This window comes from Marmota flaviventris, chromosome 16 (assembly GCF_047511675.1).
Source record: "Marmota flaviventris isolate mMarFla1 chromosome 16, mMarFla1.hap1, whole genome shotgun sequence".
Lineage (NCBI taxonomy): Eukaryota > Metazoa > Chordata > Mammalia > Rodentia > Sciuridae > Marmota > Marmota flaviventris.
Window position 1 is genome coordinate 42,826,282 of NC_092513.1, and position 14,087 is coordinate 42,840,368.

The window sequence follows — 14,087 nt, forward strand, 5'->3', positions numbered from 1 at the left end:
AGAGGAAAAAAAAAGAAGCATATAAAAATTTTCCCTTAAAAATGTTAGTGTATAGTGATCTGAAACAAATACTTATATTTTATTTAGAAAGGTAATCTGACAACATTACAGGCAGTTTACAGAAATCCGAAAAGATCTTCATTCATAATGCTATGCATGCAATACACTCTCCAATTTTGCATTTGAAGTATGTGCTTATATGCATAAATACATTATTTACATGGTCAGAGTGATTTTATATTCTAACTTTTTAGTTAGCTTTTACTTAATATTTTATGTTCCATGATTTGTATTATACTTGTTGCCTAAATCTCAAGTGGTCATGAAAAAGTTTGTTATAGCCATATTAAAGGGATACTTGTGCTGATTTCAATTATTAATCAATGGGAATTCATATGACCACCAAACTCTCACTGGTTTCTTCCATAACATAGAATTCTAATGTGTAACAGTTATACAGACTTACTTGTAGTACATTTAAATATATAAACTAAGAGACAGTACCCTGATCATGTTGTAATATAATATTCTCAAATTGTTACTCCTTAATAAGCTACCAGTTGCTGAGAAATTCATGATATATGGCAATGTTTGCTAAACAGTGTTCATAAATATTTTTATGCAAACAAGAATTTAAATCCTATATAGATTCTTAATTTGCTGAATGATACACACAAAGGATTCTTAAATTAATTGAGAAGACAAACAGCACATGGTAGAGACAAATTACAGAGACAAGAGACTATCTCAGCAGCAAAATAATGTAATAATGAAGAAAACTCCCAATTTGATCTAATTTGGAGTCCAGAAAAACTTGAGGAATGTCTAAGAATTAATCTTTTTATTTATCAGAGTGAAAGGAGACAAAGTGAAGGAAAACAAAAGGTAAATGAGAATTTTTTTTTCCAAAGTATTATTGTAACCAGTTTCTTAATACTGGAAAGATTATAAAGGCAAACTTAACATTATAACATTTTATGTTTTTTACGCATGCATGTAAAGAAGAAAAGATGATTTGAGGCTTCATACTTAAGATTTTTTAAATGGTGTTTAAATTAAAATACAAATGAATAATTGTCAAAAATGTCAAACTTGAAAGTTAGATGTTGAAATTATCATGATGCATTTATTATCATTATTGGTTTATGTGCTTTTCTTTCTCCATTAACCTGAGAATTCCATCAGAAAGTGATTCATCTGTTATTCTTGTCACCAAGTACACTGTCCGGTACATAAACACTTAAGAAATGCTTGCTAAATTAATTTTTTAATTGTCTCATAATTTGCAAGGAAGTAGAGAGTCTAAGGTGACTAAAGATAAAATTTGTCTCTCTTTCCTAAATTCCAATTTTGTTCTGTTAATTTCAAAATATTGCACGTTCTGACTTTGGTGTTGACAGGTATGTTTCCTTCTATAAATGTTTTTTTTAGTATTATTTCTAATAATTACATTAAAAGAAAGTATATTAAGTCTACATTTCCTGAGAATCCATAAACACACACACACACACACACACACACACACACACACACACGGATATTAGGAACTTACACCAAAACAGAATGAAAACCACCCTCACCCCATACCTTCCACCTCATCCTGACATCAACCTCTTAAATATTCTTGCATTCTTAGTTTTTGAGATGATTATTTCCACTTCTGTAAATTTCCAGTTTTGTTAACTTTATACTACATTTATTAATTTGCAATCAAGAAAGATTGAGAATTACTACAAAACTATTTTGGAGTTACATATTATCTGTAGTTGTTCTATTAATTACCTTTGAAACTTTTTAACTGCTAGATGTAAACTTTTATTTGCTGTTTCTTTGGCTTTCTTATCTTGACTCCTTGTTGGGAGAGAAAGTTCTTGTGTTTCTCATACTGCATCCTATTGGTTATAGCAAGAGAGTCAAGCCTGGGTTGCTCTTTGTCAGGGTGTTACTCACAATGAGCATCCTTGTTCATTGTTTCGCTAAATTCAGTGTTTCCCCAAGGAGAAATCCTGCTTAAGGACTATTAAGCAGACTCACCAAGGGCTGTGTTCCTTGATGATAACCCAAACCAACTGTCTATGTAGCATCCTGCCAGCTCCATTGGGATGGCTCATTTTGAGTGTCAGCTTGACTGGATTAAGGGGTTCTCAGATAGCTGAGAATAGTAAAATATTATTTACTTTCTGTGGTTCAGAGGTGCTAAAATTGTACCTTTTCTGCTGATAGTTAAATCCAGGTGGTTTTGCTTTCCATTGGTAGAATGTCTAAGCTGCCTGAGGTGTGTCTGTTCACTGCTTCCAGAGGAGACTGGTATGTGAGTCAGTAGATTATGGGGAGAGTACATACCCCCAATGTGGGAAGACACCATTCAATGGTCTGAGGGTCAGCATGGAACAAAATTAAAAGCATCAAATTTTTATCATTGGTCTTCTAGAGCTAGAGCACCCTTCTTCTCCCACACTTGGATGTCAGAATACCAGGTTCTTTTGGACTCCAGAACTCATACCAGTGCTCCCCATATTCTCAAAGCCCATGGCCTTAGATGGAAGGTTACATCATTGATTTTCTTGGTTTGAGGACTTTGGATTTGAACTGAGCCATGCTAACAGATTTCCTGATGTTCTTGGAGGCCAGTCATGAAACTTATCAGCCTCCATAATTATATGAGCCAATTTCCCCAGTAAATCTCTTTTCATTTATCTCTCCATACATATCCTAAGTATTCTATTTGCATTCTGACTCTCTGGAGAATCCTGACTAAACCTTCCATCCATGATACACTTGGCAGAAATGCAAAGCAGACCCAGAAGCAACGCTCACACTGCTAGCTATGTTGTATGTATTAAATCTTTTGTCTCTGGTCCAGGAGCCTTGAGTCTTCTGCCTGTGACTGTGAGACAACAACAGTCCCCCTTAGCATGTAAATAGGGTAAAACCTAATTACAAACCCAACATTCCCATCAATTTATGATGATCTAAGATATGACTCATCTCCCTGTTCTTTCCTCAGCTGCCTTCAATTCATAACCAACCCCCAGGCACACATCCCATCCCAGTCAGATATGCTCTGGTTTTTATATTATCAAGATTTTTAATATTCACTTCCCATTCTAACATTTTACACTTATTGTGCTTTGTCTTAAAATGATTCAATAATCTAAAATTCAATCAACAGTTTATGTTACGAGGATACATTAAGTGTTCTAGAATTTTTCAATGTCCCATTCCCTAAACCACCCTAAGGAGACTGTGAATCATATGAAGACCCCCTCTACTATGTGAAACTGTGTCCCTCCTCCAAGGGAAATCTGTTATTTCCCTATTTTCATCCATGTTCTGTGTTCTCTCTTTCTGGTTGATTCTTAGATGACTATTCACCTTTTTTAGCTTCCTGATGTTTGCGCTACATTCTTATGTAGATTTACTTATACTCTTACAGATTTGCTTATATTCCATGGTCTTCACTGAATTTAATATTTATTATAACATTATTTTTCACCCATAGCAACTCTTTCTTGCTATAATTATAGCCATTCACTCCTCCTACTTCCAAAATTCTTTCTTCTTCTTGCAGGGTAATTTTCATTTTATTCTTTAAATCCTTCTCCTTTACATTGGCCTCTTCCTGTTACAACTGTGATTGGGGTGTGCTGTGGTATGCCACACAAACTCTATTTTCAGGACTGATGGATTAATTCCCGCTGCTGGGATGAGTCACTGACCACTGGGATGACCACTGACCACTCTCAGGTCTCTGGGCACTATTTGAATTGTTTCAGCTGGAGGTTTCATCAGCCAAGGTCACATGCTTCACTGAGGACCAAGTCTTCCACACATGAGCTTCTGGGCAACATTTATTGTAGGGAGCCACTCTGAATGACCCACGCCCTCCAGTCCTGAAGCAAGAGGCTCTGACCAATCACTACATTCCCTGGTGACTTGGGCATTGTCCCAAATGGGAAAGTAAAAGGCGTGTCTTCAGATGTAGGTGTCACCCCTGGGGTTGAGTTACCCTCACCTGTCCCTTGTAACCCTGTCCCTTCTGGCCTTTTTTGAATAGAACTTTCTTAAAAGCAAGAGTCCCCCCCCAGTAAAAGCCCACTTCCAAACGTGCTTGCTCTCTCTCACAGCCTCTTGTGACTTTCTCTGGCCCTCCCTTTTGGGGAGCCTGAGGCCAAGATCACAGAAGCCATCCTGAAGCTTGTTTAAAAGTAAAGTGTGTCTGCGTTTTATTTGGTATCCCTGGAAATTCACATAAGTGACCTTAAGTTCAGCTACCCACGCAGGTCGGGGGCAACAATTTACCATCCAAGCCATAATAAGATGTGTCAACTCTCTGATGCCATAATAAGATGTGTCAACTCTCTAGAGTGCAGTAATCCCTATGGATGCCTTAGCTCTCCCCCAAATTACTTTTAGATAAAAGCCATTGCTTTTTCCTTTATGGGCTGCCTGGTGGTTAAGTCCTTGGAATACAGAGGAATCAATATTTCTATAATAAATAACTTTGATAATTTCCTTCATTTCTACTCAATATTTCTTTTTCTACCATAATTATTTCATAAGAGTTTTCCATGTTTTTAATAATGGCTCAGTTCTCCTTGCTCCCTGAGTCCACTCTAGAATCTAGTGTATAATCTAGTGCCTTCTCTCCATTTTATTGAGTAACATTCTCCTATCCTCCAACTTCCAGAAACATGTTGAAATACCAATTTCTAAAATAATGTCCCCTTAAAATTATCTTCCTTGCCTTTGGTTTACATTTGTATATCTTTATTTCAGTGGGCTCTCCAAATGAATTCAAAGTGAAAAGCTCTCTGTTACCCTAAACTGAAACTTCTTACTCAGTTTGAATACAACTTTGCTTAAATGAGATTTCATCTTTTTTCTATAAACTAGATGCCATATATAGTAAATGGTCACAATACTACTCTCCAGAAAATCGGCAAAGGGGTAAATTCTTGTTTATATTTCAAATAATTAACTATGTGGCATTGGGCCAGTAGCTTCACTGAGTCTCATTTTTCTTGCCCAAATTGTTTGTGCAAGGATAGCTATTTAAAATGCGGGTTATGTTCTTAAATATTTGGAATGACTCCAAATACAGAATCAGAGTAATAGTGAAAAGAATTAAGAGCAAAGTCAAAGTTTATGTTTTCTTAACTGCAGAAGACTAGAATTCTATTTCAGTGCTCATTATGGATTCCAGAATTGAGTAGCACTTAGATGCCCATAGGAGAATTTAATAGTAACAGCTTTAGTGTAGAAATTGTAATTGGCCAAATTTTCTGGGGAAATCACTCATATGTGTTGGTCCTTTAAATTATCTCTTCGGTTTTCTGCTTCTCGTTTATTCATAAGCCAGTTACTGATCTATCCCTGGGAACTGGAACTTTCTCTAGTGGCATCTCTGTTTTTCATTCACGAATGAATTTATGAATTCATGTACTGTTGGTGCGAAGAAAGGCATTCCATAAGCCTCATTTGCTCTGAATTTGGGCATCTCAAAATGTCCTGGCCAGATTTTTTCTAACACATGCCAAGTAAGCTTATTCTAATGAGTATGAGTCATGTGTAATCTATTGAACATAGCAGGGAAACAAATTTTGTTTTAAAATGAACAAAATTGGGTCACAGGTCAGACATGAATAACATCTGTATTGTCTTTCTTGGAATAGTTTTGTCATTTAATAATTGAAGTTTCTAATACAATTCCAGTCTTTTAAATGTTAGCCATCTATATTGGATCTGGGGTGCAAAAATAGTGCAAATTTTCTGCTGCAGTATTTTTGCTGTCAATATTAAGGCTTCAGATTGTTGTTGTGTATAGATAGGATTTTCCCATAACTAGAAACAGACGATGTTATAAAATTCCATCAGAGAGAACCCATTTATGAGCTGATAGGGACTAATAATGACCTCTAACTGTGCAACAGCATTAAGCATTTTGGACTTTCAAATTTACTTCACAGAAACATCTCTGTATAGTCATTTTAATTGAGTGTGATAAATATTTTTCTAAAATAGTCAAGTAGGAAATATGTAGAAACAGTAAATGCTTTAATTTAAGGACAGTGTAAAATATGAATTATCGTAAAATTGTTGAACTGAATGAGATTTTCTGCGTACCTACTTTCAAACCTCCTACCAAGAGTCTGTAATATGTCCTCAAAATGATTGTAACACCTGACAACTTTGGCATTTAAAAGAAAATTTTATATCTAAATAGAATTTGTATTGTTATAATTTATTTAAGTTCGTTCTCAGTTAAGGCATCTGTGTAATGGAGATAATGATTTCTACTTTACAAGGTTGACATAGGCATTAAAAATGATTGTAGACATGAGGTACTCACAAAATATCTGATATAGGGTCAACATAAAATATATGTTTGATATAACAATATGAATTACTAGTATTATGCCAAATAAGAAGCAGGTTTTTTTCACTTTTATTTGTTTATTAAATCACCGTGACTTTTTTTGGTTATAATACTCTGGTATCTGAAACTTTTCATAAATCCTAATAATTTTAAAATACTTAATTATCTATCTAGGATTTCATACCTATAACATTCATTTAGTGTATGGTATATGCCAAAACTTACACAAAAAATATAGAGAAGGTAATGATTAATATGTAGCTTCTTGTCCTGAAGGAATTAGGAGACTGCTATTCACATAAACACAGCCAGATGGAGAGCATCAATGGTTCTGTACCTCAGAGAAGGAAGAGGCAAAAATCCCTTAAAGTGATGAGAAAAGAAAGATGGGATTTGAGATGGGCCCTGAAGGGTATGTAAGATTTCATGAGATGGAGACAACAGGAAGGTTATTAAGGTAGAACTAAAAAGAATAAGAAAACCCATAAAATAGAATACAATTGTATTAAGGTGAAGATCTAGTGATCTAATCAAACTTGAATCCAGAAATTTCTAAAAGGAAAAAAAAAAAATCTCTGTCACAAGGTTAATTCTTATTATTTTAATAGAATGTATATATGTATATCATAAAACCAGCTTGAATTCCATTTATTATGCTTCTTAAGCAAATATATACTAAATCACTGAGAAAATTTTTAAGTGAAAGCCTAGGTCCTTTTGGACATTTCTGCCTGTACATTACCACATTCCCTGCAAAGATCAGTTCTACCTTTATTGTGTACCAGAACAATCTGGATAACCCTGTTTGTAGTACACATGAAGATATCACAGAGCAGTCACTGATGCTATAACATTCTATGCATATTATCCAAGTTTCCAACGTCCTCTCATATTTCAAGTAGACCCACACGGTGCCAATATAATCATAAAAACAAATGAAAATAATATAATGGGTGATCCTAAGAGTGATTACACATACACATACATACAGAGGAAAAGCAAGACAAAGAAGCCCAGCAGCCATCAGCTGGGAGTTGACCTGGCTTTCACAGGGGACCACGGCTCTTTCTATTAAACAGAAACAGTTTCACAGAGCACCACCGTCATAAAAGACAATCTATGAACATGGTGGAACAAGGCAAAAATGAGACCATTTTATAATCATGTGTGAGCGCAGATTAAACAAGACAGAGGTATGCAGATAAACCTCCAAAAACTGATCCCACGTGATTTTCTTACACCTAGAGTCAGAGACAACATCTTCCTTGCACAACAGAGATTCATTCCTCTCCATGTTCCTTTCACATCCCAGATGAAACTTAAGACATCAAGTCACAGAACTGTCCACATATTCTAGAAGCATCCAATCCAAAGCTTCGATATACCTTACTCAAAATTCCAACACAGATCTATGTCTATAATTAGCCCATCTAAATGTCCCTTTACCAGTCTCCATGTTGTATGGTCTCTCTTATTGTAAGAAACACCAATAAACACAATTTTGTTGATAGTTGTGTTTTTTTCCTAGTTATTTTTAGCTAGTATGAATTACATAGATAGATAGATACAGATAGATAGATAGATGTAAATATCCACATGTATAGATACCCGTCTGTAGATAAGGAGACAGGTAAGCTAAACATACACACATATAAAAACATACATGCATAATTACCTATATACAAATGTAAATAAATATATATATAAATATACATATGTATATATGTTTTCATGCAAAGATTGTAATTCTCTCAAAATCCCAAATAATAGAGGTCAAGAATATTAATACTTAGAGAAATTAATTGACCATCCTAACATGATGACCTGAAAGATCTGGTCAAAAACTTTACCTTGGAAAATAAAAAGCAGGCAACTCTAATACAGAAGGGGCAGAAACAAGTGTTAGAAAAATTAATGGTTTATTTAACTATTCATGCAAACTTTGTCTCCCCAATACTGTCATATAAATGTTCTATTTCTATTTCAAGTATTCATTTTGGTCACAATCCATTTCAGCTTTTTGACTATGGATGCTTCCCACACAGAGGATTAAAGTCTTTTTTTATTCAAAAGACACATGTCGATATTTTGTGAAGATATGATCTATGCAATATTTTTTCTATAACAGAAAGTGCATTACTACACTAGTATAAAAGAGAAATGTAGACATAATCACCTTTCACTTAGTTATACCAAAATAAGCACAGAATTTTTAAAGAGAATTGACTCATGAAAATTATTATTTTACCTCTCTCTTCAACCAACTATTAGTCATAGGCAGTAAACGAATCCTGTCTTACCTCATGATGAAGCAATAGCAAACTATTAGCAACTCACATTCTATTTTAGGACACAATGACCCTGAGCTCTTTTTTCAACTTTTTTTTCATTATCTATCATTCAGATTATCAATTGTTTTAACCATTCTATATCCAATAATGTTTTTTTAAAATACTAAATTCAAACTTTAAACTCTGCTACTACATACAAGATCCAAGTAAACTTCTAAGCTAGGGAAGTGAGATGTTTAAATTTTGAAGTTATAGTAAGATAATTAATGACCAGGATCAGTGGCACACACCTGTAATCCAAGAGGCTAGACAGGCTAAGGCAGGAGGGTCCCAAGTTCAAAGCCAGCCTCAGCAACTTAGCGAGATCCTATGCCCCTTAGAGAGACCCTGTCTTAAAATAAAATATTTTAAAAAGGGGTGGGGATGCGACTCAGTGGTAGAGTGCCCCTGGTTAGGTCTCCAGTAGCAAAAAGAAAAAATAAATGTTAACACTTTGGAAAGTATATAATACCTGTAAAAACTGGTAGAGGGGCTGAGGATATAGCTCAGTTGGTAAAGTGCTTGCCTTGCATGCACAAGACCCTAGGTTCAATCCTCAGCACCACACACACACACACACACACACAAAAAAAAACTGGTAGGATTTTCAAGTGGCATAATATGGTCAATGATGGGGTGTCAGAAAATGGGATTAAGGACATGAACAGACACTCAGAAATTGAAGACTGAAAATACATTAGCAAACACCAAAAATCCATTTCACAAGAAAATAAAGACAAAACAAAATTCCAAAGGTCAGTGCTAAGACCAAGAGCCAATATTCTTATTCCAAACAGGAAATGGGCTGATGATTATTATAAAGATTCAAATAGTCAGAGTAGAACCAGGTAAACTCCTGTACCTCAAAAGTTCTCTGGTATTGGGCAGTAGAGACTAAGTTAAGGGTTCCAGGGGAGGAGGCATTCTGTCTAACAAGACCAACCTAACAGAAGCAATGCTACATCAGAGATTTACTTGCTCTAGTTCTTTCACAGTCATCTTTATCTTTGAGTCAGAAATGTTTTCAAAGTCTAATTTAGAGTTCAGTCTTTAAGTACATCCAAAAGATGAACTTGGTCTTGACCACTAGAAACAAGCAGTCTAGGGCAGAGATGGGCATACCTATAAAATACAATTAGGAATTTATTCAAATAGCTATTACAATTATATACACATTCAGACTTTGCTATAAAAGTATTCCCATTCAAGTGAAAATAACAGGGATTAATCTGTATAATTCAAAATTACAAGATTCACTCACATGTCTCCTAATTACAACTACCAGTTGATCTATCTGACTTCATTTCAAAGTAAGTTGTTATATTATTAACTAAGTACTAAGATCCTCTCTGTTTCATGACTTCTAATAGCAGTGACACAAATTTGGAAAAGACTAATTAGCTGAGGCATCAACATATATCTCAGAAGAATAAACTTACCGCTTCATTTTCTCAGCCATATGGCTGAGAGATCACACTAGGCATGACCTTTCCAGCAGCGAGGTCAGAATTTCATTTATAAATAGATAATTGGAAATTCATCCATCTGAGGTTCCACAGTGCTGAAGAACTAAATTTTTCAGAGAGAGCTATTTAAAGACCAGCAGGATAGGAACTATCTTCTTTCAATACCATATGAGCAGGCTTGGGGATTCTCAAATACTTAAGTAAAAATTACATTAAATTATGTGTTTATGTTTGTGTGTGTTTTTCTGTTTCTCTAGTATGAAATAAAATGAAAACTAGTGTGTAATAAAACCAATTTAAATGTTTATTATAGATATTTTAATCACAATTGCATTTCATATCAACTCACATGGCTTTTGAAATAATACAAACATAGGGATTTTCTTCACTTATTTTTAGAAGTTCCAAAAAGTTACCTAATTCCTCAGGATTGCTGTCAATCAGGGATTCTTAATCCTGGTTACACACTAGAATCACCTTGAGGATTGCATTAAAATGTTGATGTTATGCCCTACCCTAGAGATATAGATTTAATTAGACTGAGGTAAGACCCTGGTCCTGATATTTTTCAAATGCTTCCAACTGACTCTAACATACAGTTAAGCCTGAAAACTGTTTTAGGTAAGTGTGGCAGACATAGATATATGCCCTACCCTAGATCTTCATCTAGGAAAGGAGCCCCTGTCCAGCTGCAAGAATAGAGATCAAGACCCAGCCTTGAGCTGTCAATTCCTTCATGATGTCCCTCAGGGGATAGCTGTCACCTTGACGGAGGTCATCCCTATCCAGAGGCAGCTTACACCTGTGACCGAGAGAAGTGAGGATATTAAGGTCCAGCCATATGCTCCGGAGCTTAATCTAGTTGATGGAGAGTTTGTTAAATTTGTCTGACTTCTCCTTCTGCACAGTTTTTCTTCCTTTCCCTGCCTTTCACACATATTGATCTCTAATAACTTTAATCTTTTTAAGCTCCATTCTCAATCTTCTCTTATGGAGAACCCAATCATAAAATGTGCCCATAGATGGTAGTGCAGATGTTTTGATTTGCCTGCCCCCTCACTATTTCTCTTCATACTTAAACATGTGAACTTTTGAATTAAAATGCCTCCACTTGTATCCTACTTCTCTGTGACATTGGTACCACTTTTTGAGAAACTGGTTTATACTGTCATTTAAGTATATCAATACATATCCATACATCATACATATTCATATACCTGTAAAACTTTACTAGGGTCAGGATATAAATATCTTTCAGAAGTAGGCACTGTGTATTGCCTCACTTTGGCAGTTATCCATGTACACTGAGGAACAGACTCCAAGGTAAAGGGCTTTGTAGAAACTTGGGCTAGAGAAACACAGAGAAATTGTGACATATTAATGATTACATCTACCCTATCACAACACTTTATAGGTATGACAAATAAGTTTTAGTGCCTGAAATACAAGAGGCACAATGCTTATTAACTGGTAACTACTTAAAACTAAAGATAAAGATTTTGGAGGATTGAATTAAAATTTAATTTGTTCCTAATGAACTTCCAATAATAAGCCACTTTTGTGGCCATATTCTTGGAACATAGCATTTATTAAGTGTTAATACATTAAAAAGGTATTTTCCAACCTTCATTACACTATAGTGAAATCACATTGAGCCTCTTAACCAGTTGCTGTGTATGATCCTACATAAAATATTTATTTTTTTTTTTTTGCTCTTTGTCACAGCCAACATCAATTAGCTTTGTAATACAAGACATTTAAATTTGAGCTTTATGTTCCTAACTGCCTATAGCTAAGTTGAGGTTTTTAAAGGGTCACATCATTTCAAAATTGGAAGCAATTTTGAATCCCAGGGGACATTTAGAAACATTTGGAGACATTTTTGATAGTCACAACTAGGAAGCAACAAGCTGCTGTCATCTGAGGTCAGGGATGCTGCTAAACATCCTAAAATACAAATTCAGATTAACCAAGTCTGACTACATGGAATTAAAAAATTAGGAAGTCAAAGCCAGCCCTTAAATAAAAATAAAAAAAATTCAATATGAAACATTAGACTTAATGTTTCAGCTTTGATAGACGAAAAAGGTAGAGAGGGGGCACATAGTAAGACCAATTATTAGAGAAAGTCATGCTCTTTTGTCATTAGAAAATGAAATAGGTCCATTGAACAAATAATCTGAAGAATAAAACACATTACATAAATCAGTAATTGTGACACATGGTACCATTCAATCCATCATAGAACCCAGTGAGATATATTAGATGTTTTTTATTAAGCAGTATTGCCATACAAAGAAGAGTAAACCAAATGGCATTTTCAAATTTGTCTCTGTGTCCAAATGCATATGGTCAGCATGCAGAGAAATTTGCCCTCATACTATGGATATTAGCATGAATTTAATCCACACTCTAATATTCTAATTTTCCATTCTTTAACTAGGCCAGGCTGAATAACAATATAATATGCAAATAAGTATATATTATCAGAAAAATTGATTGAGCCCATAGGATTAATATATTGTACCATAATAGAAACCCAAATGTCCATATTCATTAATGAACCAAATGAGCGGGACATAGTGGTGCACCGCTATAATCCCAGCAGCTTGGAAGACTGAGGCAGGAGGATCCTGAGTTCAAAGCCAGCCTCAGCAAAACCAAGGTGCTAAGCAACTCAGTGAGGCCCTGTCTCTAGATAAAATGCAAAATAGGGCTGGGGATGTGGCTCAGTGTTCAAGTGCCTGGAGTTCAATCCTGGTTAAAAAAGGAAGGAAGGAAGGAAGGATGGAAGGAAGGAAGGAAGGAAGGAAGGGAAAAAGAACCAAATGAGTTTTATTAGACGTTGATTATTTCTGTGACTAAAAATGTTTGAATGATCATATAGTTTGAGTTAACCTTAACAGCTATCGTGCAAGTTAAGGTTAAATATGTAGTACACTTTTCTCACTATGCCCCCACACCCAACCCTCTCTGTTAAAGAAAAGGACAAAACTTGCTCTGGATTCAGACGTTATGAATATGGAGCCTTGGATACCCAATATGAGGCTTTTATAAATAGATTCTGTTAATTCAAATCACTTCATAGTCAAACACCTCATTTAGAGATGTCTTTTTAGAGTTCTGATTCTGGTTAGCAAACATTTATTAGAATAAACCCTGTGAAACTGCTAATCTATAGGCATAACTGTCCAATATCAATATACTCAAATAATCCAATCTATTCTCCACTTTAATAACAGCTTAATTCTGCTTCTGTCTTTGCTTTCTATACATTCAATGTAAACAGAGAAGTTACTTATTTAAAAGATGAATATTGTATGTTCTCACATTTTGGCCAGACATTTTATTTTGCCATTATAAGGAGGCATGTTGTATTAAGGATCATGGAATATGAGAAAAGATGAGAAGAAGCCTGTTTTGTGTTTTGACATTTGCATATATAAAAGCTTCTCTGAGCTACTACAATCTACTATTTTAGACAAGATACCATGATTTATTATGTATTATCAAAAATTGGTCTAACTGAAATCTTTCATTATTCCTAATGTGAACTATATTTTACTCATTTGTACTTAGAAAATTTCAAAGATATTTTCATTTGATTCTTTCTCTGAAGGCCTATAATGGTCTTCATCTTCTACTCTGTATTACGTTGTATATTTGTATCCTGATGTTTATTCACACACCTTTTTTCTCTACTCATAGCTATACTAAGACAGAAGAACATAGTCCTTTCATTTTTATATTGTCCTCTACTAACATATAACAAAATACAGAGTCAGTAATACTTTTAACAGTGAATGACTATGTAAAATAATTTTTCCAAAGACAAGAGAACTAAGGTTTATAGATCCTGTTGTTTGAAGGAGGTTTAAAAAAAATGAAAGAAGTTTGATTTGTGGACTTATT